Raw genomic sequence first — 25323 nt, 5'->3', positions numbered from 1 at the left:
TTGCTTCACAAGCATTGCCACCTATATATATTTTTTCAAACGAACACAAACACATACAAGATCTCAATGAAACTTGATGTTTCCTCGAAGAGATTCATTTTTGTCTTTACTCTAATCGTACATCTTTTGGGGATATGATCCCAAGTAAACATAAGCGTTAAGCCAAAACCCTGAATCAGCATTGAATCAACATTTCTAATGCAAGTTAGCATGAAATCAACATTTCTAATGCAAGTTGGCATTATATCAACATTCATAATGCTTTTTAGTTTTATATAAGCATTATTAATGCATAGAAGCAATAAAGAAAATTTGCACTAATGATAGCACTACATGCACATATAGAGTAGCTGTAAAGTTAACAAGCATTAAGAGTGGTGTGACCCGAACAGTACTTGAAGTACGGGTTTTTTCACCCACCTTATCAGCATCAAGAGATGGTCGAAATGGCAAAGGCGCATAGAGAGATGCAGGCTGCTGCGGGATCCTCGGTTCGAGACTCATCAAATGATGTAATCCATATGTCAATTATAATCACTTCTTATTTCATAGAAGAATTCAGGCATAATCCTTCATTCAGTAGGTTGATTGATGTGGTAGATAATAATTATTTATTTAATGTTTGTTCATTTTAATTATTCAATAAAAAATAATTAAATAAACAAAAGGTGTTCTAAGTATGCATTGTTAATGCTTTTATACGGCTTGCGAAAAATGACGTTTTGATGGTGCTCTAATTCAGCATTTGTTATGCAAATTAAAGGCTATGTTGCGATAGCATTTAATCAGCCCGCTATTTCGCCTTTTTAGCATTAAATCTGCATTGTATACGCATATAGTGCAAAACAAGCATTAATACAGAGTTATATATGGGAATATAGTGTTGATTAAGGGCTATGTTTTAGTGCTTATGGTTACTGGGGATGGCTAGCATCTTATGAATGCTAAAACCACCAACCCACAGAAAGTGTACTTTGTATGACGTGACCGCGCCACGAGCTGCGGCTCCATTATTTAAGGACAAATAAAGTTGTTCTTTCGATACACTATAAAAATAGCCTTGCTATATAAATTTATCACACAATTTCATAACCTCTACGATATGGTTTTTTCTTGGTGATAATACCTGAGCTACATTCCAAATTTTTGAAAGGATATATGTATTTAATATGAAGACTTTTTGTAGTATATTTAAATGACGTCTATGATGGAAAGCTATAACAGTTGATAAATTCCGAACTACATCATATGTTTAATCTACAGTTTCATGTAATGCTTTATGAAAAGTTACTCCTAAAATCTTCAAATAATCTACTTCTCTGACCAAATGAGGCCCAGAACGACAGCTATTAAATCGCATAAATTGCGATTTAACGGTATTAATTTTTATTTTAGCAAAAATACTGTAATAATTTATAAGTTCCAAGAATTTATCTAATTCATGGTTGTTCCTTATCAGTAAGTTAATGTCATCTGCAAAGGCTACAATTTTAACAAAACTATTTCATTTCAAATATCCGTCAATAGCCTAAAACAACATACGTATCAAAGGCTCAATATATAAACAAAAAAGGGCCATACTTAATGGACATCCCTGTCTTACTGATGTACGTATTGGTATAGAATCTGTGAGGAAACCGTTTAAGCTTATTCTTAATGTGGGATTTCTATAAAGATTTTTGAGGCAATCTATGAAAACTAAAGGGAATTCAAAACGTTGAAGAACTGTCCATAAGAAGCTATGATCTACACACTTAATCTTTTCTCCTGTGATCGGGACGATTTTGTCCTGTATTTTCAACAGCTGAAATTACAGGACAAATCTCGGGACAGAAAAAGTGCTCAGGAAAACAACTGTCAAATCGACCTGTGAGTTCGGAAAGGCGTTCTCCCGAGATTTTCAGTTAATTGAGAAGTCTTTTCTCTCGCTTTTTTCGTTTTTATTTTTAAAATAAATCCCAAATGCACTATTAAATAACAAAAACAATTGTTAGGCAAATAGTTTGAAATTTATTTTGAAATGTTTATCAATACATTTTTCTCATTTTAAAGTATTGTTAAGCTATGTGGACACATCTTAATCGCAATACAAAACACAGGCGGGACACTTAATCTGTAAATAAAAAAATATTGTTAATATATTTACGAAATTGCTGGTTGACACTTATGCATACCAAGACGCCGTGCGAACCTGGCGTTTAAGACCTTGGGTTCCGGGGTGGTGGCCTATAAGATCCCACACCGGGGGAAAGTATCTTGCGTCCGATTAGCCTCATTCTCGAAAGCTGCAATAATGAACTTTGCGAATCAAATCAACATTGAAACAAATTTAATTGTATTCTTTAAAATTACTCACAATCTGATCCGGATGATGCACACGGATTTTAATCCAATTCGTCAGTGGATCCATAGCAACTATCCTTCCTGCCAAACTTTTAGCAACTCCCGCCAACAGAACGACTGTTAATTTACCGCTCGAGCAGAAACTATACAGTACATCACGCATATGATAGAAAAGGATAAACTATGAAAAACGCGACAGAAAACGGTTGACAGCTGAAGGTGGCTGAAGTTTTCCCGTGATACAGGAAGGTTGTTCGAGTTCCTGTGCATTCATTAAAATATTGTCCCAGATTTCAGGAGAGATGAAGCGTCCCGGGATTTGGGAGGATTCCCATACGAAATTCGAACAATTTAAGCAACTTTCCTGTGGTTCGGAGAGTCATTATCCCGATGGGAAAATTTGCAATCTTAGTGTGTACTCTGTCAAATGCTTTTTCAAGATCAATGCTCATATTTAAGCACACATTTGAACGATTTTGAACGCTGAGATTGAACAAAAACATTACTCATAGTTTGAAGATTATAGATACAAGATTTGTCTGCAATGTAAGCTGCTTGTCCTGGGCCGAGAAGTTTGTTCATAATAATTGGTTGGAGTCTATTCAACAGAATTTTAGTGAACAATTTGTAATCTGCATTGAGCATGCTTATAGGCCGTTCATTTGCTAAGTCGTATGAATTTACTTTCTTTAGGACAAGAGTTATTATTCCAGCTGTGAATAGACCTGGAGGGTGAACGACATTACACAAATATGAGTTAAACAATTTGAGAAGATCAGTCTTGACAAATTCAAACACCGATTTTTAAAAATTGTAATTTAATCCGTCTGGTCCAAGCGACGAATTATTTGAGGAGTTCTTAAGGGCAAAATCTAATTCAAAAAGTTCTATTGGTTTTACCAGATTCTGTCGATCTTCATCACTTAGTTTTCGCGTTAAATATTTCAAAATTTCTTCATTGTTTGTTTCGAGTTCTCATAATTTTCAAAAGTTTTCCTGTAATGATTCTCTATGAATATTTTTATAACAATATTATCACTTTCATCATTATCACTTTCAAGAGATAACATTTTTGATGATGATTTTTGTTTTAATTTTGAAGATACTTGATAAAGATTAAGTTTTTCGTCTTCAAGAACAGTAGTACTTTTAAATGTGCGTTTATTGAAGTCTAAATTTCTTGCTTCAATTTCCATCAATCTAGATTTGATAATTTTCAAATCATTAATAACATCTTTATTTTTTTTTTGTTTCTCAAAGATTTCGTTTAGACAATTGAAGTAGAAATGTTTTTCACGATTTACTTCTTGATTTCTTATGAAACTCATATGAAAAAATTTTTTGTATTGCTTTTGATATTATTATTCCACCAGAAACTAAAATTAACAAAATAATTTTTAAGTTTTAAATTTTCGAATAATGTTTTATATTGATAAAAAATGTTATCCGGTTTTAAATGTATGAATTCAGCTTCCAATAACTACGCCCCGTCATAATAAACGAGGATAAATAAGATTCTTTCATTTTGAAAACAACCGCACAGTGATCAGAAAAAGAAAGGGGAATGGATAAGATGGGTGAGATGTTTTGCGTAATTTTATCTGATGCATAAATTTAATCTAGTCGCGATTTAAATAAACCTCTCATAAAGGTGAAATTTACTTTTGTTTTCAGGATTTTCTTTTCCACTTCTTTCAAATTCAAGCCTACAACTAAATTTTCCAGTCCTTTACAATAGTTTTTTGCTGTACCAGTCATATCATCTGGATGTAGAATGGAATTGAAATCACCAGTCAAAATATTTTAGAAATTATTTTTGAAGTGAATAATGATCTCTTCAGAAAATAGTAAATCTCGTTCTTTTCTATAATTACTTCCAGAGTGAGCATAAACATTTATGAAATTGAGATTATCAACTGTTATCGAAACTAAACGTCCAGATTTGTTTAGCAATACATCTGAGAAAGTTATGTTATCTATATATATAAAAAGCAATTATCTGTATGTTTGTTTGTTTGTTTGTTTGTTTGTTTGTCCTCTATAGACTCAGCCGCCTTAAGAGCTAGAGATCTGAAATTTGGCAGGGATGCTCATTAGGACCAGGAATGATGAAAAATGTTTTTAGATTTTTGGACGACCCCTTCTGAAGGGGGTCGTCCATACAAGACAAATATTGTTTTCACGTTATTGACGTTATTTTCCGTCGGATTGTGATGAAAATTTGCACATGAGTGTTTTGAGAGACGAGGAATCGATTACAGTTATCAAATTTAGGGTCAGGGGTCGGCCAAAGGGGTCGTCCATATCAACTGATTAATGTTTTTGCGATATTGGCGTTATTATACACCGGATTGTGATGAAAATTTGCACATGAGTGTTTTGAGAGACGAGCAATCGATTACAGTTGTCAAATTTAGGGATAGAGGTCGGCAAAAGGGGTCGTCCATATCCACTGATTTATGTTTATGCGATATTGGCTTTATTTTACATCGGATTGTGATGAAAATTTGCACATGGGTGTTTTGAGAGACGAACAATCGATTACAGTTATCAAATTTAGGGTCAGGGGTTGGCCAAAGGGGTCGTCCATATTCACTGATTAATGTTTTTGCGATATTGGTGTTATTATACACTGGATTGTGATGAAAATTTGCACATGAGTGTTTTGAAAGACGAGCAATCGATTTCAAGTTTCGAATTGCGGATCAGAAGTCGGCTAAAGGAGTCGTCCATACCCAACTTTAATGTTTTTGTGATTTTGACGTTATTCTACATTGGATTGAGATGAAAATTTCCGCATAGGAGTTTCGAGGGACGCTGTTTTGCTTTCAGGTTTCATATCTTGACTCAGGGGTCGGCAAAAGGGGTTATTATCTGTTCACTGTTTTTACGATATTCTCTTGATTGAGCATAGAATTGTAATGAAAATTGGCACATGGGAGTTTAACAGAAAAGATAATTGATTTCAGGTGTTCAAGTTTTGAATCGTGGTAAAAAAAAAAGGCCATCCATGTTAGTTGCTCACTGTTTTCGCGATATTGTCGTGATCTTGCATCGGATTGAGAGGAAAATGTTCAGATGAGGGTTATAAACTATGAGCAATTGACTCCAGGTAGCATGTTAAGTGTCAAGGGTCGGCGAAAGGGGCGTCTATATTCACTGATCACTGTTTTCAAGTTCCTGACGTAATTTTACATATAATTTGAAAAGAAAAAATGGCACAAGGGAGTTTTGAGGAACGACAAATTGGTTTCAATTATCGAATTTCGGGTCATGGGACAGAAAAAGAGGGTTTCATTGAAAGTTCAGTGTTTTGTGCAATAATTTTGTTGGAGGCAGTTAATTGATACCAATTTAAGTGTGAAGGTCAAGCAAGAGTCGTGCACACAAACAATTAGTACATTTTTCTGCCATAATGTCTAGATTTTGCAACCGATCGAGAAGAAAACACTCTCACATAAATTTTAATAGAAAGCCAATCAACAGTTTAATTTGAATTTCAAGTAATAGTAATAGTAGCGACTTTAAACACTGTTGAATTTTTTCCCCAAAATTGTCGAAAGAATGTTTCGAATTCATTTTCTAAACTCATTTTGACGTACCAATGATTTAAAGCGAAACGAAGTTCGTACGGGTTCAGCTAGTTTCTTGATAAAATACCAGTTCCTTTAAGATCTTCACTTATATTTACAATTGCATTTGGGAGGGTACTTATTAAAAATTGTGTAGTCCTTCAAAACTTGATAAGGATGTTTTATGAAAGGATTTTCTAGAAATTTAGTTTGTGATCCGGGAGATTATTTTCATAGAAGTCAAATTTGAAAAAAACGTGTTTCGCTATTTTGAAATCGTTCTCAAAAAATGGAAAAAGGCAGCCCGGTTTGCAATATTTTTTGGTCCAGAAATGTGGAAATCTATCAAATATAAAATAAAAGTGAAGTTATGTGAAGTTTTTTTTTTAAATCTCCAGTTGAAGCTTCAAAACCTTAAACATTTATCGGGTTTTGCAAAAAGATTCCATATAAAAAATTCTAGGCTCATCCTAAAACACATTTTTTCTGAATGAGTGGTAAAATTCATGTAAGCAAATATTTGCGAAATTTTCAAAAAATATTCAAACTTTTCTTAGCATTTCTTTGAGAACCCCTAAACGGGCAAACTTATGATTATCGTTTTCATGGTTTCAAGAAGCTTGAAAATGTCAGAACACGATGAAATATTAGGATAGATGATTTTGAGCGCTTCAAAAATCGACTTTCTGCCAACTGTACGTCGTCGTTGTAGGCGTCGCGAGTGAAGTTTAACAAGATGAAAATTTGTACCTGGAGACGGAGGAAATTGATTTCAGGTTTCAAATTTTGGAACATGGGTCGTCCTTTTATCTTTTCACTGTTTTAGCGATGTTGTCGCGATCACGCATCAGTCCACTTAAGATGAAATTTTGTATGAAGGGGTTTTAAGGGACGGGCAATTGATTTCAAAGGTTTGGGAAATGGGGTTGTCTATACTGATTTTTTGCAATTTTTGCGATTGAGATTGACAGGAAAAAAGTTTGAAAGAAAAAAGAGCACAAATGCGTAGCTATTAGGGATCTCGCAATTTAAAATGATTTATTCATTACACATTTCGAGGCTCTCTGGTGTTACTTATCCAAGCTCGATTGTCCAAATAGTAGCTAGATCTGGAACATAAATAATTCAAACAGGTTTATTGGCTTTTCCAGCATCTATTCAAATATTTGCAACTTAAACAACTTTATCCGGATAGCTCCCTGGAAAAAAGAGGCTAATGTCTTCCGAAGCCAGAGAGGGAAAAAAAGACAAGCTATCTAAATTTATCATTTCCATCCGCAATTGTGCCCGGATCTTCTTGATTCAAACGGAATTCCTTCGCACCCATTCACCCACCTCAAGGTGGCGGTAAGCCAAACTCCGTTCGACTGGCTTCAGGTTACTTCAAACATCCCACTGTTCCTAAATATCGGTAAAAGAAAGGAGAAAAACAAGCTGGCCCCCCAAACCGGAAACCCCAACATTGAATGGGCTGGTTAAAGTCCTTTAAGGTTTTCCCGGTCCAAATTGAATGGCAAACAAACAGACGACAACAAAAATAACAACAACATCGTCGAAAAGTTTGGGGGTGGTGGAGGTGTAAAACTCGAGAAAGCTCAAAACAACAACTGAAGAGGGGGGTCTGAAAGATTTGCAAACTGAACGAAGAAAAACGTTTTGTTTCAGCTCAGCTGCTTGGAGCTTCCATCAGGGCGCTGTTCTCAGCCGGTTTTTCGTTGCTGAAAAATTTAATAATATTGTGAAGGAAGGCGAGGAAGGTGAGACTTATTTTTTCGCTTTTTGTTCGCTGTTTCTCTACTGCAATACAAAGGACGCCGAAAAAGAATAATAGAAACACGAGAACTTTTGCCGGGGAACCCGAAGACGAGAGAAACAAAACCAGAGGCAGAAAAGAAACAACAGAAAAGAGGCGCGGAACTGTAAACAGAGCGTAAAATTCTAATAAAAATGAATGTTCGTTTGCGTTCGCGTGTCGAAGATTTGCTGTACAAAACGAGAAATGTGCGGGGCGAAGCAAAGAGGAAGCGGAAATGCCCTTGAGGAAATTTCTCCACTGCTTCGTAGCCGTTTGTTGTCGGTGGTAGGGAAACCAATGAATTGGGTGAGGCTCATTTCGCTTAATTTTTGACCTCATCCCCCCCTACTCGGTGTTGTTGTTGTTGTTGAAAAATTTTGATGAACAAGAATTTTGCTGTTACAGATAAGAAACAGGGCTAGTTAATATAAATGGCTAGATTTGGAAATGATCTCATCGGAATATGTTTCTTCATGGATAAAAGTTTTCAGATACTTGAGAATTGAAAAATTTATTCTAGTATTCAGTTTGCTTAACAACATTTTTCACAAAAACAAGATGAGCTGTTAAGAATTTAAAATTTCTTTCTCGGATACGTTTATGTTCCAGTTGAAATAATATAAGTATAAACAAAGTTATCTTGTAACAAAAATGTTCCATTATAACGAAAGTAAGTATCATTACTTTTAATGGGTAACATAAAGCTTAGCAGCAATCGTTTTTTCTCTAGCTGTGCTAAATGATTTTGCCATACCTAGCTCTTCTTGTTTTCGTACCTTCTCTTTTTCACTGACAAGTGGTCAAGCGGACGCGTAATTTTCCATTAATGCCACCAAGAAACGAAAAAAACCCGGGCGCCATGAGCCGGGTGAGTAATATTTATGATGACAACCGCAGTAGCGGCGCAATAAAATAAAATCTCCCCGGAAAAAGTAAAAGGCGCTAAAAAGATTTCGTAGGAAAATGCGAACACGAAAATCGGGGGGACACATTCCCAATCGGTAGAAATTAGTTTAATGGCTAAGGCGTCTAATTGAATTTGTTTTGGCGTAAAGCAGAAAATTTCATGAATAAAAATAATTTTTTTTACCAAATTGTCCTTTTGCATACTCTTGAGACATTTTCAAATTAGGTATTTTTTTTTACTAAAAACTCAAGTATCTAAGATGAGAATTTAACATAACTATCAAACATTGAGCTTCAAACTTTAATCATTTCGGACATCTAGGAAGTGTCACACAGGGAAAGCCGATAACCACTAATTGGAAACAACTCGGCCAATTAACCAGACTCCATCCTTGCATCCTTGTATCTTAATCATCCAAGAAGAACAACTCTTGCAATAATCAACCGCCGCCGACAACTTCTACGAGAAGAAAGACCTAGATAGGAAACCGGGGAAAAACCCTAACCTGGTCAGATAGTGTTTCCTTGACCGAGGATTGTTGTTCCGGTTGATTGGTCGGCCCTGTTTCGAAATGCTTCCATGGGAAGTGAGTCTAGTACATCGTTAATCACGCATCCGCACAACAACATACCTACATAAATACAGACAAACGTTCACCTTTCGAGTTGTACTGCTTAGCTTCGCAAAGTTTACGTTGCTGGCTGCCATCATCATCATCAGAACGCCTTGAGTCAGGTACTAATTCCTCGGAAAGAAAGTTACCGATCGAATTGGGCACGGAGGAAAATCTTGCGGAAAGTTTAAACAACCAATTTTCAACTTTAAAAAATCGGTTATTCCAACAGTAAACTAATTATGGAAAAACTTTATCATCAATCGACAAAAAAGTGAAACTTTTTCTTTCAGTGTTATCAACCCGCAAGACAGGGCCAAGAAAACGACTAGATTAATAGCTGCCAGGCTTGGATCTGATATCAATTTCCGAGATGGGAAATATATCTCTCATCTGAATCAGGTTTCTTGTGCTCTTATCCCTTCATTCCTTCTCCTAAACCACCGAATCTCATTGCCACAGTAAAAGTTTTCCACCTCCACCTTTTCCACACTTGAACGGTTTAAGTATCAACGAACAAGCTTTCAGCTTGGTTACACGACGCAATTCATGGAAGGATATCGTTGAGGAAAGACAAACCGAAAGGAGCATATGTGTAACCATTACGATGCTTCAATCCGAAAATCATAGGAATTAAAATGAAAAAAAAAAAATCACTTTGGCAAACCTAGAAATGATCATTTTTCATTTTTGTAATTTTTGTAATTTTTGTAATTTTTGTAATTTTTGTAATTTTTGTAATTTTTGTAATTTTTGTAATTTTTGTAATTTTTGTAATTTTTGTAATTTTTGTAATTTTTGTAATTTTTGTAATTTTTGTAATTTTTGTAATTTTTGTAATTTTTGTAATGTTTGTTATTTTTGTAATTTTTGTAATCATTGTAATTTTTGTAATTTTTGTAATTTTTGTAATTTTTGTAATTTTTGTAATTTTTGTAATTTTTGTCATTTTTGTCATTTTTGTAATTTTTGTAATTTTTGTAATTTTTGTAATTTTTGTAATTTTTGTAATTTTTGTAATTTTTGTAATTTTTGTAATTTTTGTAATTTTTGTAATTTTTGTAATTTTTGTAATTTTTGTAATTTTTGTAATTTTTGTAATTTTTGTAATTTTTGTAATTTTTGTAATTTTTGTAATTTTTGTAATTTTTGTAATTTTTGTAATGTTTGTTATTTTTGTAATTTTTGTAATCATTGTAATTTTTGTAATTTTTGTAATTTTTGTAATTTTTGTAATTTTTGTCATTTTTGTAATTTTTGTCATTTTTGTAATTTTTGTCATTTTTGTCATTTTTGTAATTTTTGTAATTTTTGTAATTTTTGTAATTTTTGTAATTTTTGTAATTTTTGTAATTTTTGTAATTTTTGTAATTTTTGTAATTTTTGTAATTTTTGTAATTTTTGTAATTTTAGTAATTTTTGTAATTTTAGTAATTTTTGTAATTTTTGTCATTTTTAAAATTTTTTGTAATGTGAGTATTTTTTGTAACTTTTTTAATTTCTGTAGTTTTTGAAATTTTTGTCATTTTTGTCATTTTTGGCATTTTTGGCATTTTTGTCATTTTTGTCATTTTTGTCATTTTTGTCATTTTTGTCATTTTTGTCATTTTTGTCATTTTTGTAATTTTTGTAATTTTTGTAATTTTTGTAATTTTTGTCATTTATGTCATTTTTGTAATTTTTGTAATTTTTGTAATTTTTGTCATTTTTGTCATTTTTGTCATTTTTGCCATTTTTGTCATTTTTGTCATTTTTGTCATTTTTTTCATTTTTGTCATTTTTGTCATTTTTGTCATTTTTGTCATTTTTGTCATTTTTGTCATTTTTGTCATTTTTGTCATTTTTGTCATTTTTGTCATTTTTGTCATTTTTGTCATTTTTGTCATTTTTGTCATTTTTGTCATTTTTGTCATTTTTGTCATTTTTGTCATTTTTGTCATTTTTGTAATTTTTGTAATTTTTGTAATTTTTGTCATTTTTGTCATTTTTGTCATTTTTGTCATTTTTGTCATTTTTGTCATTTTTGTCATTTTTGTCATTTTTGTCATTTTTGTCATTTTTGTCATTTTTGTCATTTTTGTCATTTTTGTCATTTTTGTCATTTTTGTCATTTTTGTCATTTTTGTCATTTTTGTCATTTTTGTCATTTTTGTCATTTTTGTCATTTTTGTCATTTTTGTCATTTTTGTCATTTTTGTCATTTTTGTCATTTTTGTCATTTTTGTCATTTTTGTCATTTTTGTCATTTTTGTCATTTTTGTCATTTTTGTCATTTTTGTCATTTTTGTCATTTTTGTCATTTTTGTCATTTTTGTCATTTTTGTCATTTTTGTCATTTTTGTCATTTTTGTTATTTTTGTCATTTTTGTCATTTTTGTCATTTTTGTCATTTTTGTCATTTTTTTCATTTTTGTCATTTTAGTCATTTTAGTCATTTTTGTCATTTTAGTCATTTTTGTCATTTTAGTCATTTTTGTCATTTTAGTCATTTTTGTCATTTTTGTCATTTTTGTCATTTTTGTCATTTTTGTCATTTTTGTCATTTTTGTCATTTTTGTCATTTTTGTCATTTTTGTCATTTTTGTCATTTTTGTCATTTTTGTCATTTTTGTCATTTTTGTCATTTTTGTCATTTTTGTCATTTTTGTCATTTTTGTCATTTTTGTCATTTTTGTCATTTTTGTCATTTTTGCCATTTTTGTCATTTTTGTCATTTTTGTCATTTTTGTCATTTTTGTCATTTTTGTCATTTTTGTCATTTTTGTCATTTTTGTCATTTTTGTCATTTTTGTCATTTTTGTCATTTTTGTCATTTTTGTCATTTTTGTCATTTTTGTCATTTTTGTCATTTTTGTCATTTTTGTCATTTTTGTCATTTTTGTCATTTTTGTCATTTTTGTCATTTTTGTCATTTTCGTCATTTTTGTCATTTTTGTCATTTTTGTCATTTTTGTCATTTTTGTCATTTTTGTCATTTTTGTCATTTTTGTCATTTTTGTCATTTTTGTCATTTTTGTCATTTTTGTCATTTTTGTCATTTTTGTCATTTTTGTCATTTTTGTCATTTTTGTCATTTTTGTCATTTTTGTCATTTTTGTCATTTTTGTCATTTTTGTCATTTTTGTCATTTTTGTCATTTTTGTCATTTTTGCCATTTTTGTCATTTTTGTCATTTTTGTCATTTTTGTCATTTTTGTCATTTTTGTCATTTTTGTCATTTTTGTCATTTTTTTCATTTTTGTCATTTTTGTCATTTTAGTCATTTTTGTCATTTTAGTCATTTTTGTCATTTTTGTCATTTTTGTCATTTTTGTCATTTTTGTCATTTTTGTCATTTTTGTCATTTTTGTCATTTTTGTCATTTTTGTCATTTTTGTCATTTTTGTCATTTTTGTCATTTTTGTCATTTTTGTCATTTTTGTCATTTTTGTCATTTTTGTCATTTTTGTCATTTTTGTCATTTTTGTCATTTTTGTAATTTTTGTCATTTTTGTCATTTTTGTCATTTTTGTCATTTTTGTCATTTTTGTCATTTTTGTCATTTTTGTCATTTTTGTCATTTTTGTCATTTTTGTCATTTTTGTCATTTTTGTCATTTTTGTCATTTTTGTCATTTTTGTCATTTTTGTCATTTTTGTCATTTTTGTCATTTTTGTCATTTTTGTCATTTTTGTCATTTTTGTCATTTTTGTCATTTTTGTCATTTTTGTCATTTTTGTCATTTTTGTCATTTTTGTCATTTTTGTCATTTTTGTCATTTTTGTCATTTTTGTCATTTTTGTCATTTTTGTCATTTTTGTCATTTTTGTCATTTTTGTCATTTTTGTCATTTTTGTCATTTTTGTCATTTTTGTCATTTTTGTCATTTTTGTCATTTTTGTCATTTTTGTCATTTTTGTCATTTTTGTCATTTTTGTCATTTTTGTCATTTTTGTCATTTTTGTCATTTTTGTCATTTTTGTCATTTTTGTCATTTTTGTCATTTTTGTCATTTTTGTCATTTTTGTCATTTTTGTCATTTTTGTCATTTTTGTCATTTTTGTCATTTTTGTCATTTTTGTCATTTTTGTCATTTTTGTCATTTTTGTCATTTTTGTAATTTTTGTAATTTTTGTAATTTTTGTCATTTTTGTCATTTTTGTCATTTTTGTCATTTTTGTCATTTTTGTCATTTTTGTCATTTTTGTCATTTTTGTCATTTTTGTCATTTTTGTCATTTTTGTCATTTTTGTCATTTTTGTCATTTTTGTCATTTTTGTCATTTTTGTCATTTTTGTCATTTTTGTCATTTTTGTCATTTTTGTCATTTTTGTCATTTTTGTCATTTTTGTCATTTTTGTCATTTTTGTCATTTTTGTCATTTTTGTCATTTTTGTCATTTTTGTCATTTTTGTCATTTTTGTCATTTTTGTCATTTTTGTCATTTTTGTCATTTTTGTCATTTTTGTCATTTTTGTCATTTTTGTCATTTTTGTCATTTTTGTCATTTTTGTCATTTTTGTCATTTTTGTCATTTTTGTCATTTTTGTCATTTTTGTCATTTTTGTCATTTTTGTCATTTTTGTCATTTTTGTCATTTTTGTCATTTTTGTCATTTTTGTCATTTTTGTCATTTTTGTCATTTTTGTCATTTTTGTCATTTTTGTCATTTTTGTCATTTTTGTCATTTTTGTCATTTTTGTCATTTTTGTCATTTTTGTCATTTTTGTCATTTTTGTCATTTTTGTCATTTTTGTCATTTTTGTCATTTTTGTCATTTTTGTCATTTTTGTCATTTTTGTCATTTTTGTCATTTTTGTCATTTTTGTCATTTTTGTCATTTTTGTCATTTTTGTCATTTTTGTCATTTTTGTCATTTTTGTCATTTTTGTCATTTTTGTCATTTTTGTCATTTTTGTCATTTTTGTCATTTTTGTCATTTTTGTCATTTTTGTCATTTTTGTCATTTTTGTCATTTTTGTCATTTTTGTCATTTTTGTCATTTTTGTCATTTTTGTCATTTTTGTCATTTTTGTCATTTTTGTCATTTTTGTCATTTTTGTCATTTTTGTCATTTTTGTCATTTTTGTCATTTTTGTCATTTTTGTCATTTTTGTCATTTTTGTCATTTTTGTCATTTTTGTCATTTTTGTCATTTTTGTCATTTTTGTCATTTTTGTCATTTTTGTCATTTTTGTCATTTTTGTCATTTTTGTCATTTTTGTCATTTTTGTCATTTTTGTCATTTTTGTCATTTTTGTCATTTTTGTCATTTTTGTCATTTTTGTCATTTTTGTCATTTTTGTCATTTTTGTCATTTTTGTCATTTTTGTCATTTTTGTCATTTTTGTCATTTTTGTCATTTTTTAAATGCAATTTGTTGAATATTTTTTAATTTTTTTTGTTTTGTTGTATTTCTACAGAAAAAAGTTTAAAGTTTTAAAAATAATCCAATGGTGGCTCCAGAGAGTAGCCTTATTAAGGCTTGGCATCTATGATTGAAATTGTATGTGTATCATGTTGCTTTTTATCACGTTATTTGTGAGAGATCATCTAACAAGTATTTTTGGTTCCACCATCTTGATGGGTGTCTGGAAATTGGTTTCGGTTCAAGGATTCAGGACGACTATCCTGCAAGATGAGAAAACAGATGCTTTACGTCAGGGAAATGATCGGTTTGACAAACGTTCGCTGCTTTCTGGAAATGTTTGAATATGCCCATTGACTTGTGAGGAAAAATGTCCACCGCTATTTTATGCTTTGCTTGTTTGAGATTTATAAATTAATTTTTTTTAAAGCTTTAAATGCCTCACTTGAAGGCCGTGAAAAAACAAAAACACATAATTGTATCAGAAGGGACATTGAAAGGGTAGATTTTCTATTTTGGTGGAACATTCTGTTTATTCTTAAAAATTTTGTAAAATTTCTAATTTTCAGTTAACCTTTATAAAAAAATGTCTACCCTAAACCACGGCAACTACAAATCCCGTAATGAAGTTTCCGTATAAAATAAACATGAAACGCACCGGCCATAATCGTTGCGTTGGGAGCTTTCATACAAGTTGGTTTAATTTACGACTATGATTGAGCCAGTTTCCCCAAAACGGGTTTTGGAGCAAGTCTGCCCCGAGTATCATGGACTGTGGTGTGGCTTTTCGGACAATTTTATGGCTGACAACGCCTTGCCCCCGCCTCACAGTCCCATCATCATAAATGGTCAAAATCCACTTTGAGGTTTGAACTCTCCGGGCCGAGTAGTGGCTCAAAAAACCAGAACCCCAAAATTCTGAACACAAAAAGTAGCAGGCAAAAAAAAATATTACCACACAACCCGGGACGAGTAAATCATTTGTTATGGGATCCATTCAGGTTTGGCACTGCCCGGGATTTTAGAATCCGGCCCCGGGCTGAAGGTAGGGTGGTTTGAATAAAAAAAACTGACCATTTGAGTGTTATTATGAAAAATTGATTCGAAACTGCCGCGTACTAAAACACGAACAAACTTGCATACTCCGAGTCGGGTTCGAGAATACATGTATGAACCGTGGACAACACCCCAAGCCAGTCAGTGGTGGAAAGGGAGCCTCATAAAAATACCAAATCTGCCCGGAATGGTCCCCGTAATCCGGATGTGGAAAGGATATTTTCCATTAGCGAAATTGAAGGGATTTTCTCTCAATCGAGGATGAAATATTGACTCCAGGTGAGCCATTTGTGAAACGATAGAAAGAGTTTTTCCTAACTTCTTTGATTTATTAGTCCTTTCAGTTATCGAATCGATGATTTATAAAATATATAAAATTATAGCTTGATGAATCGATTCCCGTGTCACACGCAATTGATGAATCATAATTCCAAAGTGTCATATTTGAGTTGCTAAAACTAACCTTTTACGTGAAAAAACCATTGTCACAATCCTTCTAGGAAACGAAACACCAAAACCCGTAGCAAGCACTAAACCCCTAAAAAAGCAACACATTGATTATCGGCAGAGCAGCTGCTGGCAGTTTTTTTTTTCATGTGTGGCCCGTCCGGAATCATTTCCAGGAAGAAGCAATGTTTAACGAAACAATATTTTGTCAACGTTTTGCATCTGGATGCCATTCTTCTGAGAAAAGGTGGCTTGGTGAAGTTTGCCATGTATTTGGGGCACATGTTTCGACGGGTTTTTCGGGTTTGTTGGGTTGTTTTTTGCACCCTTGAACCGAAATTTTATCTCAGACACCCTGCCAGACGTTAGAATTATTGATAATCGAAATCAAGAAATGTAAGTTGAGGAGTTTGGAAAGCAAGATGGATGGAAGAATTGTACTTATCAAAATTTACCCGACTTTGATATAATTTAAAAGAACACTGTAGGGAAGAATTGTCCAAATGGTGGCTCCAGAGAGTGGCACGACCATACCTAAGTTTCCAGTGCTGAAATCCAACGAATGTTAAGTTGATTTTGGACCTCATTTTAGAGATCGCGGTAGGTTGATGATTCCATGTTGGGATATTGATATCGATTCGAGGGAGCAGGGCAACTATCCGTCCAGAAGGCGAAAACACTCACAAGCTAAAAGTCACTCAAATAAAAATTTAACGGAAACTATTGCTTTGGCAAGCTTTTGCTGCTTTCTACTTGAGATAGATTCAACATGTGAGGAAAAAAACGACCATCGGTATTTGAAGCGTTGCTTGTATTGATTCAATCAGGTATTGATGATTCAGGTTTTCGATTTAAAACTGCAAAACCACATCTTCAGATCCTCGTGATCAGCTTACAAATTTTGTGGCAATCGGGTTAAAAGTGTTGATGATGATTTACAATATAATCTAAATCTATTCGAAAACGCAGTTTATTTTACTTCTTGAATGGCGACCGTCAAAAATTGATTCACTAGTTTCAGCATCATTGAATATGATTTTTCGAAACAGTTTCCACGAACTCGATGTCAAATCTCAAATTGAAAAGCCACGAGATAACTGATACAGCTTTGCGAAAACCGACAAAGACTTAGAAAAAAAAACTAACATTTTTACCGCATTCGCTCACAACGAAAAAATCACGAAAAAATCAATGAAGTTATGATTTCTTAATACAATTTTTATCACAGTATCTGGGTTACAGATTTTCATTTAATCAGTTGATGTAGAAATGAGAAAGAACCAAAATATTTCGGATTGACAGAATTTTTCAATGAAATTAATTTAAAAACCACAACAGAAAATCGTTTTTGATTTCCTCGGATGAAATCCCTAAATAACGAATAAATTTTACTGAATATAATAATATTTTTTAAGGCTTCTATAAGAAAAACCATCTTAAAGGAACTTATTTGTTTTTAAACGAACTCATGAGTAGATTATAATCTTCGAATGAGATTTTCAAGGGATTCATAGTTTCTTTACGAATTTATTCAAGAAAATTTTAAAAACATTTTTATTACTTTCTCTAAAACCCCCTTAAATATACATCTGTTCTAAAAAATCTGAAAATAAATAAAATAGCGCCGTAGCTGCTTCAACTGCTATTTTATTGATTTTTAAACGACCTGAAGTCGTGACCTCCAAAGGCAAAACCACCTCAATGATAGCACATTCCTAGCAAGAACTTTCGATCGAAAGCATGAGAAGTAGAGTTTTGTTTTTCCAAAAGCACTCTAGTCCATCGACCAGCTCAACCAGCTTTCGATTTCCAACGAGACACACTTGATTCCTGTGTGTGTGATTTTTCCCGGAAATTCTTGAAGTCACGTTTCTTTCCAATTTTTTTTTTTCATCGGAGTGCTCCTTTTAAAGCAATCTGCAAATAACGACGCCATTGTCTGTGTCATTGGCTGGGAGTTTCAACTTTGAACTATTCCTTCCGGAACTCGGGGAGAAAAATTGAACTTAACGTGTTTTGGGGCACGAGCAAAGAATGGAAAAATTACCTCAACTCTGGATGGGAAAAACAATCACTGGTAGCAGCTTTAGTGAGGTATTTTCCCTGGCACTTTTCCCGGGATGAAGATGGCCACCCAAAAAAAAAAATCGTGAGCATTCCTTCGGGCAATCCCGAAACAAAACACCCCCATACACACACTCACATAAAAAATGCCACAATGGCACCGAAATGCCACGGATACGTGAGGTGAAAGCATTTACTGTGGGGTCTTCTCCGTTTTTTTTTTCGAATTTCCACCATATCACTTCTGACGGTCGCCATTGAATTCGGAGAGGAAGTGACACAACGGTGAAAGCTAAATGACCTTTTGTTCGGCTGTTCCGGGGAAAAATTCCGAAGGGCGGAAAAAGCTTTTTTTGTTTTCTGTTCCCAATTCGAAACTCAATCGGAACCGGCCGGCTTTCGTGATCAGGTGGATGAAAACAGTACTAGGGTCAGGTTTTCGGTTAACTTAAATGAAAAAAAACGTTCTTATTAAAAAAAATCTTTGAATTTGATACTGATTGTACTGCTGCTTCCAAAAAAATTTATAATTTTTTTTTCAAATTTTGAATTAACAATTACCTTAACTTCCTGAGGTGAAGAATGATCTTGTTATTCGAGTATGAATGGAAAGTGATTTAAGCTCCATTCTCAAAGATTGGTTTTGATAGGAGATATCAGTGTACCTCTTCACAATGTTCCCACTTATTTATTGCTGTCTAAGCATGGGTATGTCTTGAATTTTTGTATTTAAAAATTTTAAGATGTGCTGGATTTCGGTGCTGGTTTTTTGTTGAATTTTTGTCAAAACAAATTTTCGAATACAATAACAATTCCGACAGTTTTGTTCCAGCCATAAATTATTTGCCCAACACCTCTTTCAGCAAAAGTAATGAATAGAAGTTAGATTTCAAAAGCAGAAATTAAAATACGCACAACTCAACAGAGGGTACTGTCATTGAATGACAAAACAATGAGGTATGAAGTACCTCTTCTTTCCAGGCTCCATCCGAAAACAATGAGAAGATCTTGCCTGGCATCAAATGGAATAGAAAAAGAGAGAATTGTTCTCGGAAATCCGGGATAAGGGATCGAAAAGAATTAAAACACACCACAGAACTGAAACAAAGAAAAGCAGGTAATCGGTGTGAAGTATTGACAAGTTTCAAGACTTTTAAGATTTTTTAAACTTTTAAGACTTTTAAGAACTTATGACTTTCAAGACATATAAGACTTTAAAGATTCTTAAGACTTTTAAGACTTTTAAGACTTTTAAGACTTTTAAGACTTTAAAGACTTTTAAGACTTTTAAGGCTTTTAAGACTTTTAAGACTTTTAAGACTTTTAAGACTTTTAAGACTTTTAAGGCTTTTAAGACTTTTAAGACTTTTAAGACTTTTAAAACTTTTAAGACTTTTAAGACTTTTAAGACTTTTAAGACTATTAAGACTTTTAAGACTTTTATGACTTTTAAGACTTTTAGGACTTTTAAGACTTTTAAGACGTTTAAGACTTTTAAGACTTTCAAGACTTTTAAGACTTTTAAGTATTTTAAGACTTTTAAGACTTTTGAGACTTTTTAGTTTTTTAAGGCTTTTAAAACTTTTAAGACTTTCATGACTTTGAAGACTGTTAAGATTTTTAGGACTTTTTAGACTTTTAAGAATTTCAAGACTTTCAAGACTTTCAAGACTTTTGAGACTTTTAAGACTTTGAAAAATTTCATGACTTTAAAGACTTTTTCGATTTTAAGATTTTTGAGACTTTTGAGACTTTTAAGACTTTTAAAACTTTTAAGACTTTTAAGATTTTAACACTTCTTAAAGAGTCTTAAAAATCTTGAAGGCCTCAAAAGTCTGAAAAGTCTAAGCAGTCTTAAAAGTCTTTAAAGTCTTAAAAGTGTTAAAAGACTTAAAAGCCTTAAAAGTCTTAAAAGTCTTAAAAGTCTTAAAAGTCTTAAAAGTCTTAAAAGTCTTAAAAGTCTTAAAAGTCTTAAAAGTCTTAAAAGTCTTAAAAGTCTTAAAAGTCTTAAAAGTCTTAAAAGTCTTAAAAGTCTTAAAAGTCTTAAAAGTCTTAAAAGTCATAAAAGTCTTAAAAGTCTTAAAAGTCTAAAAGTCTTAAAAGTCTTAAAAGTCTTGAAAGTCTTAAAAGTCTTAAAAGTTTCAAAAGTCTTAAAAGTCTTAAAAGTCTTAACAGTCTCAAAAGTCTTAAAAATCTGAATAGTCTAAAAGACTTGAAAGCCTTTAAAGTCTTGAAAATCTTAAAAGTTTTTATTGTCTTGAAAGTCTTAAAAGTTTAAAAATGCTTAAAAGTCTCAAAAATTTTTTAGTCTTAGAAGACTTTCAAGTATTGAAGGTCTAAATAGTCTTCAAAGTCTTAAAAGTCTTAAAAATCTTAAAAGTTTTAAAAGTTTTAAAATTTTTAAAAGTCTTAAAATTCTTAAAACTTTTAAGACTATTGAGGCTGTTGCTTTGAAAAATTGATAGGTTTATCGCGAAATACTGTCATATTTCTCAGGAAGCAGATGAGTTTTCGTTTGACAATTAATTTTTTGCTTGAGAAACATTTAAATTCCTTGGGCTTCTTGAAATAAGTTTCTTTTTTGGAATTATAAGTTTCTAAGAATACTTGATAAAGATCTTAAGAAATAATTTTTGCCCTCAGCAAACTAAAGGAATTTGTAAGTTATTTTTGGAAATTGAATAATCGAACTAACTTTTAAGACTTTTAAGACTTTTAAGACTTTAAAGACTTTTAAGAATTTTAAAACTTTAAAGACTTGTAAGACTATAACGACTTATAAACCGACTTATAGACTTTTAAATTTTTAAGACTTTTTAGACTTTTGAGACTTTAAAGACTATTAAGACTTTCAAGACTTTTGCGACTATTAAGACTTTGACGTCTTATGAAAATTTCAAGACTTTTAAGATTTTTTAAACTTTTAAGACTTTTAAGAACTTATGACTTTCAAGACATATAAGACTTTAAAGATTCTTAAGACTTTTAAGACTTTTAAGACTTTTAAGACTTTAAAGACTTTTAAGACTTTTAAGGCTTTTAAGACTTTTAAGACTTTTAAGACTTTTAAGACTTTTAAGACTTTTAAGACTTTTAAGGCTTTTAAGACTTTTAAGACTTTTAAGACTTTTAAGACTTTTAAGACTTTTAAGACTTTTAAGACTTTTAAGACTATTAAGACTTTTAAGACTTTTAAGACTTTTAAGACTTTTAGGACTTTTAAAACTTTTAAGACGTTTAAGACTTTTAAGACTTTCAAGACTTTTAAGACTTTTAAGTATTTTAAGACTTTTAAGACTTTTGAGACTTTTTAGTTTTTTAAGGCTTTTAAAACTTTTAAGACTTTCATGACTTTGAAGACTGTTAAGATTTTTAGGACTTTTTAGACTTTTAAGAATTTCAAGACTTTCAAGACTTTCAAGACTTTTGAGACTTTTAAGACTTTGAAAAATTTCATGACTTTAAAGACTTTTTCGATTTTAAGATTTTTGAGACTTTTGAGACTTTTAAGACTTTTAAAACTTTTAAGACTTTTAAGATTTTAACACTTCTTAAAGAGTCTTAAAAATCTTGAAGGCCTCAAAAGTCTGAAAAGTCTAAGCAGTCTTAAAAGTCTTTAAAGTCTTAAAAGTGTTAAAAGACTTAAAAGTCTTAAAAGTCTTAAAAGTCTTAAAAGTCTTAAAAGTCTTAAAAGTCTTAAAAGTCTTAAAAGTCTTAAAAGTCTTAAAAGTCTTAAAAGTCTTAAAAGTCTTAAAAGTCATAAAAGTCTTAAAAGTCTTAAAAGTCTAAAAGTCTTAAAAGTCTTAAAAGTCTTGAAAGTCTTAAAAGTCTTAAAAGTTTCAAAAGTCTTAAAAGTCTTAAAAGTCTTAACAGTCTCAAAAGTCTTAAAAATCTGAATAGTCTAAAAGACTTGAAAGCCATTAAAGTCTTGAAAATCTTAAAAGTTTTTATTGTCTTGAAAGTCTTAAAAGTTTAAAAATGCTTAAAAGTCTCAAAAATTTTTTAGTCTTAGAAGACTTTCAAGTATTGAAGGTCTAAATAGTCTTCAAAGTCTTAAAAGTCTTAAAAGTCTTAAAAGTTTTAAAAGTTTTAAAATTTTTAAAAGTCTTAAAATTCTTAAAACTTTTAAGACTATTGAGGCTGTTGCTTTGAAAAATTGATAGGTTTATCGCGAAATACTGTCATATTTCTCAGGAAGCAGATGAGTTTTCGTTTGACAATTAATTTTTTGCTTGAGAAACATTTAAATTCCTTGGGCTTCTTGAAATAAGTTTCTTTTTTGGAATTATAAGTTTCTAAGAATACTAAGAAACTACTTAAGAAATAATTTTTGCCCTCAGCAAACTAAAGGAATTTTTAAGTTATTTTTGGAAATTGAATAATCGAACTAACCTCAGAAACTCAACAGTTTTTCAAAAATGTGATACAGTTTCTTTGAAAAGTTTGGAACTCCCTCAGAAAATTATGAAGTTTGATAGTAAACTTACGAGTCTTTTTCCGAGAAATTTAAGAGCAATCTGAATTTATAAATTAACTTGACACATTGCGACTTCCGTTTAATAATTTTTAAAAAAGTTTAGATATCAAGCTCTTTGGATTTTAGAAAATCCTTAACTATACTATGAGTTTTCTTACGAAACTCTTGAGTCTTAATTGTTTTTTTGCCTTTGATAATAAACCTTGAAGAAATCTTTTAGGCAATTTCTTTTGGAAACTCAAGAGATTTCTTTGGAATTTTTGACTTCGTTGAAATGTAATAGAAACTACGGAACGCTTACTCCCTTTTAGAAATTTTTGAGTTCCTTCCAAAAATTTGAAATTGTTTTTTTTAGAAAATTAACAGTTCTCTTTATCATCATTTGATTTAACCCTCATCCGCATTAGATTTCATTACCCTAATCAGCACTTGTGGTGTCAATTTGACACCAAAAGCTCAAATCGTTATAACTTTTGGCGTGTTAAACCGATTTGAACAAAACTTACATTAAAAGAAACCTTGTAATGTCAGTAAAATATGCTTAGAACATTATATAAAGCTAAAGTTACAAGTTTTCTCGTTATTCAGCATGAAAGAAAAAAAATCCGAAAAAAAAATGCCTCACGAAAACTGCTGTAATTCATATATTGCACGTCCAAAAAAATATTTGTCTTATGCATATGAAAGCTGAAGTTAATGCCTACATCATGAAGACAAGAAATATTTTTTTAAATTTTTTTCAATGAAATGGTCACAAAAAGTTCAAAAAAGTGGTCTAAAAAACCTACTTTTCATTCGATTGCTAGTAAAAACTGTTTGAGCGATGGTAGAGTGTTTTAGAAAATATGACTACAAAATGTATTAAAATTCCAACATTTTGCTGTCTTTAGATTTTTTATGCAACAAAAATTGAATTTACTGGAATTTTTCAAAGTTCACTACTTTGCGCGATTTTTTTACAAATTGAAATTTCATCTGTTTTTGTGGTCCACTGTCAGGTTGTACCCGGATTATCAGTGCTTTTACTTTGTTTGGACCAATCAAGAGTATATACATTGGAAAGCAAATTTAATCTACATTCTAGTGAGGTGCTACAATTCACGCTGTGAGATTTCACAAAAATATGAAAATTATAAACGTAAAATCATTCCTGAATTTCTAGAACTACAAGCAGCGGTCCAGCGAAACGTGTTTGTTTGCTCTCCGAGTAGGTACGGTGGGTGGTGATTTGGGCAGAGAGCGAAGCCGACAGACGAAATAATAATGCGTGTCGTGACAAGCAAACGTGAACTACTTTCAATAGAAAATTTCCAACCAAGAAACGTACGACACGCATCATTATTTCGGGGTTTTTTTTTTTTTCAATCTAAATATATTTTCAAAAATGTACAATTTTTACAATATTAAAGTATAAAAATAATTAAATTTACAAACAAAATGTTACACAGGTTTTCTTTTTTGCATAGTAGCTGCTCTCCTCCGGGTCTTGCGTACACTGGGCTCTATAGGGTTCATTTCTGGAATCAATGCCACCACTGCTGGGACCGATGTTTCTTTATTTTTTGGTTTTACTTTTTTCCTTATTTCTTTATCAGAAGCAGAACTGGGGCTGGAAATTGCTCGTTTCAAATTTATCTTTTCCTGATTGATTTTATCGTCGTCGTCATCATCGTCGTTTTCGTCATCTTCACTGGCGTCGTCTTCGTTATCATCATCGTCACTAGTATCGTTGTCATCATCGTTTTCGAACTTGTTTTCGTCGTCGTCTTCTCCATTGTCGTCCAATATTTCTCTGATTTCTTCTTCGCTGTTTATTGTTTCTGTCAACGCTTTCAGTTCTGTGGCAGCCGATGCCTGAACAATCCCACTGAGTATGGCTGGCGATATGCGTTTAGATCTATTGGTCGATTTCAACGGCAACGTTGTATTGTTTGTAGTAAGATTCGCGATTTTTGAGGCAGCTCCGTTTGTCGCGTTTATAAGTACTTGGCTGTATGATGCACTTGTTTCAGATGACTTTTCAGGCAGTTGACGGCTTATCAGTTTTGGACACTCTGCTTTAAAATGATCTTCGCTCTGGCAAACAAAACACCGATTTTTCACACCGTCATAGAATAGTCTGACCTTGAAATGGGCGATGAAAAGATTCGCTGGCAGTTCCTTGGCGATTTCCAAGTGAACGCCACGAATGCCGCTAAATACGGGGAATTCCGAGTTGGGTGCAAATTTTTCTCGCACTTGCTGTTTAACTGTTCCAAATTTTCCTAAAACAGCCGCGATCTCACTGTCATTTACTTCTGGAGGCAAATTGAAGATTCGGACATATCGAGAAACTCTGCTTGCCACGTATAATTTAACCGCAACCTTGGTTCCATCTTCATACGAAAATGTGTACTCGGGAGCCATTTTCTTAGTGAAACTATTAAACGTGGTTTCATCGATGAATTTCACAAAAATACAGCGTTCGTATTCATCCTTGTATAATGAATGCACTATCGACGGTTCTATCTTCAACACATTTCCGATAAAACGAAAAACGTCCATAAAAGCCGGAGGTTTAGCAGACGCACCGAATGCAATCTGAACCGTATTTTTCCGCGTTGAATCCATATCGACACTTCGAACCAAAAATCTCACTGATCATGAGCTCATTTCAACACTACTGATCGCACCAACGTCCGAGCGCTAACTGGTTCGTCCAT

At 31.6% G+C, this 25323-nt stretch overlaps 1 protein-coding gene and 1 long non-coding RNA gene across 3 annotated transcripts in view; one reads left to right on the top strand and one right to left on the bottom strand.

The window, feature by feature from the left end:
• LOC129742447 (uncharacterized) overlaps window positions 1–25323 on the top strand; it is a 584572-nt gene that overhangs the window by 12578 nt on the left and 546671 nt on the right. The window lies entirely within an intron of this gene.
• Window positions 1931–2646, bottom strand: LOC129742490 (uncharacterized). Of its 2 annotated transcripts, none has more exons than XR_008736540.1 (3): window positions 2357–2646; window positions 2175–2298; window positions 1931–2113 (listed from the first exon to the last, which is right to left on the bottom strand). It is a non-coding gene; the product is annotated as an uncharacterized LOC129742490 (long non-coding RNA). The 2 variants fall into 2 exon arrangements; XR_008736541.1 differs by having other exon boundaries at window positions 2175–2285.

The sequence above is a fragment of the Uranotaenia lowii genome, chromosome 1 (genome assembly GCF_029784155.1).
Source record: "Uranotaenia lowii strain MFRU-FL chromosome 1, ASM2978415v1, whole genome shotgun sequence".
NCBI lineage: Eukaryota > Metazoa > Arthropoda > Insecta > Diptera > Culicidae > Uranotaenia > Uranotaenia lowii.
Note: the sequence above shows the minus strand (reverse complement) of the source record. Positions and strands in the feature narration are given on the sequence as shown.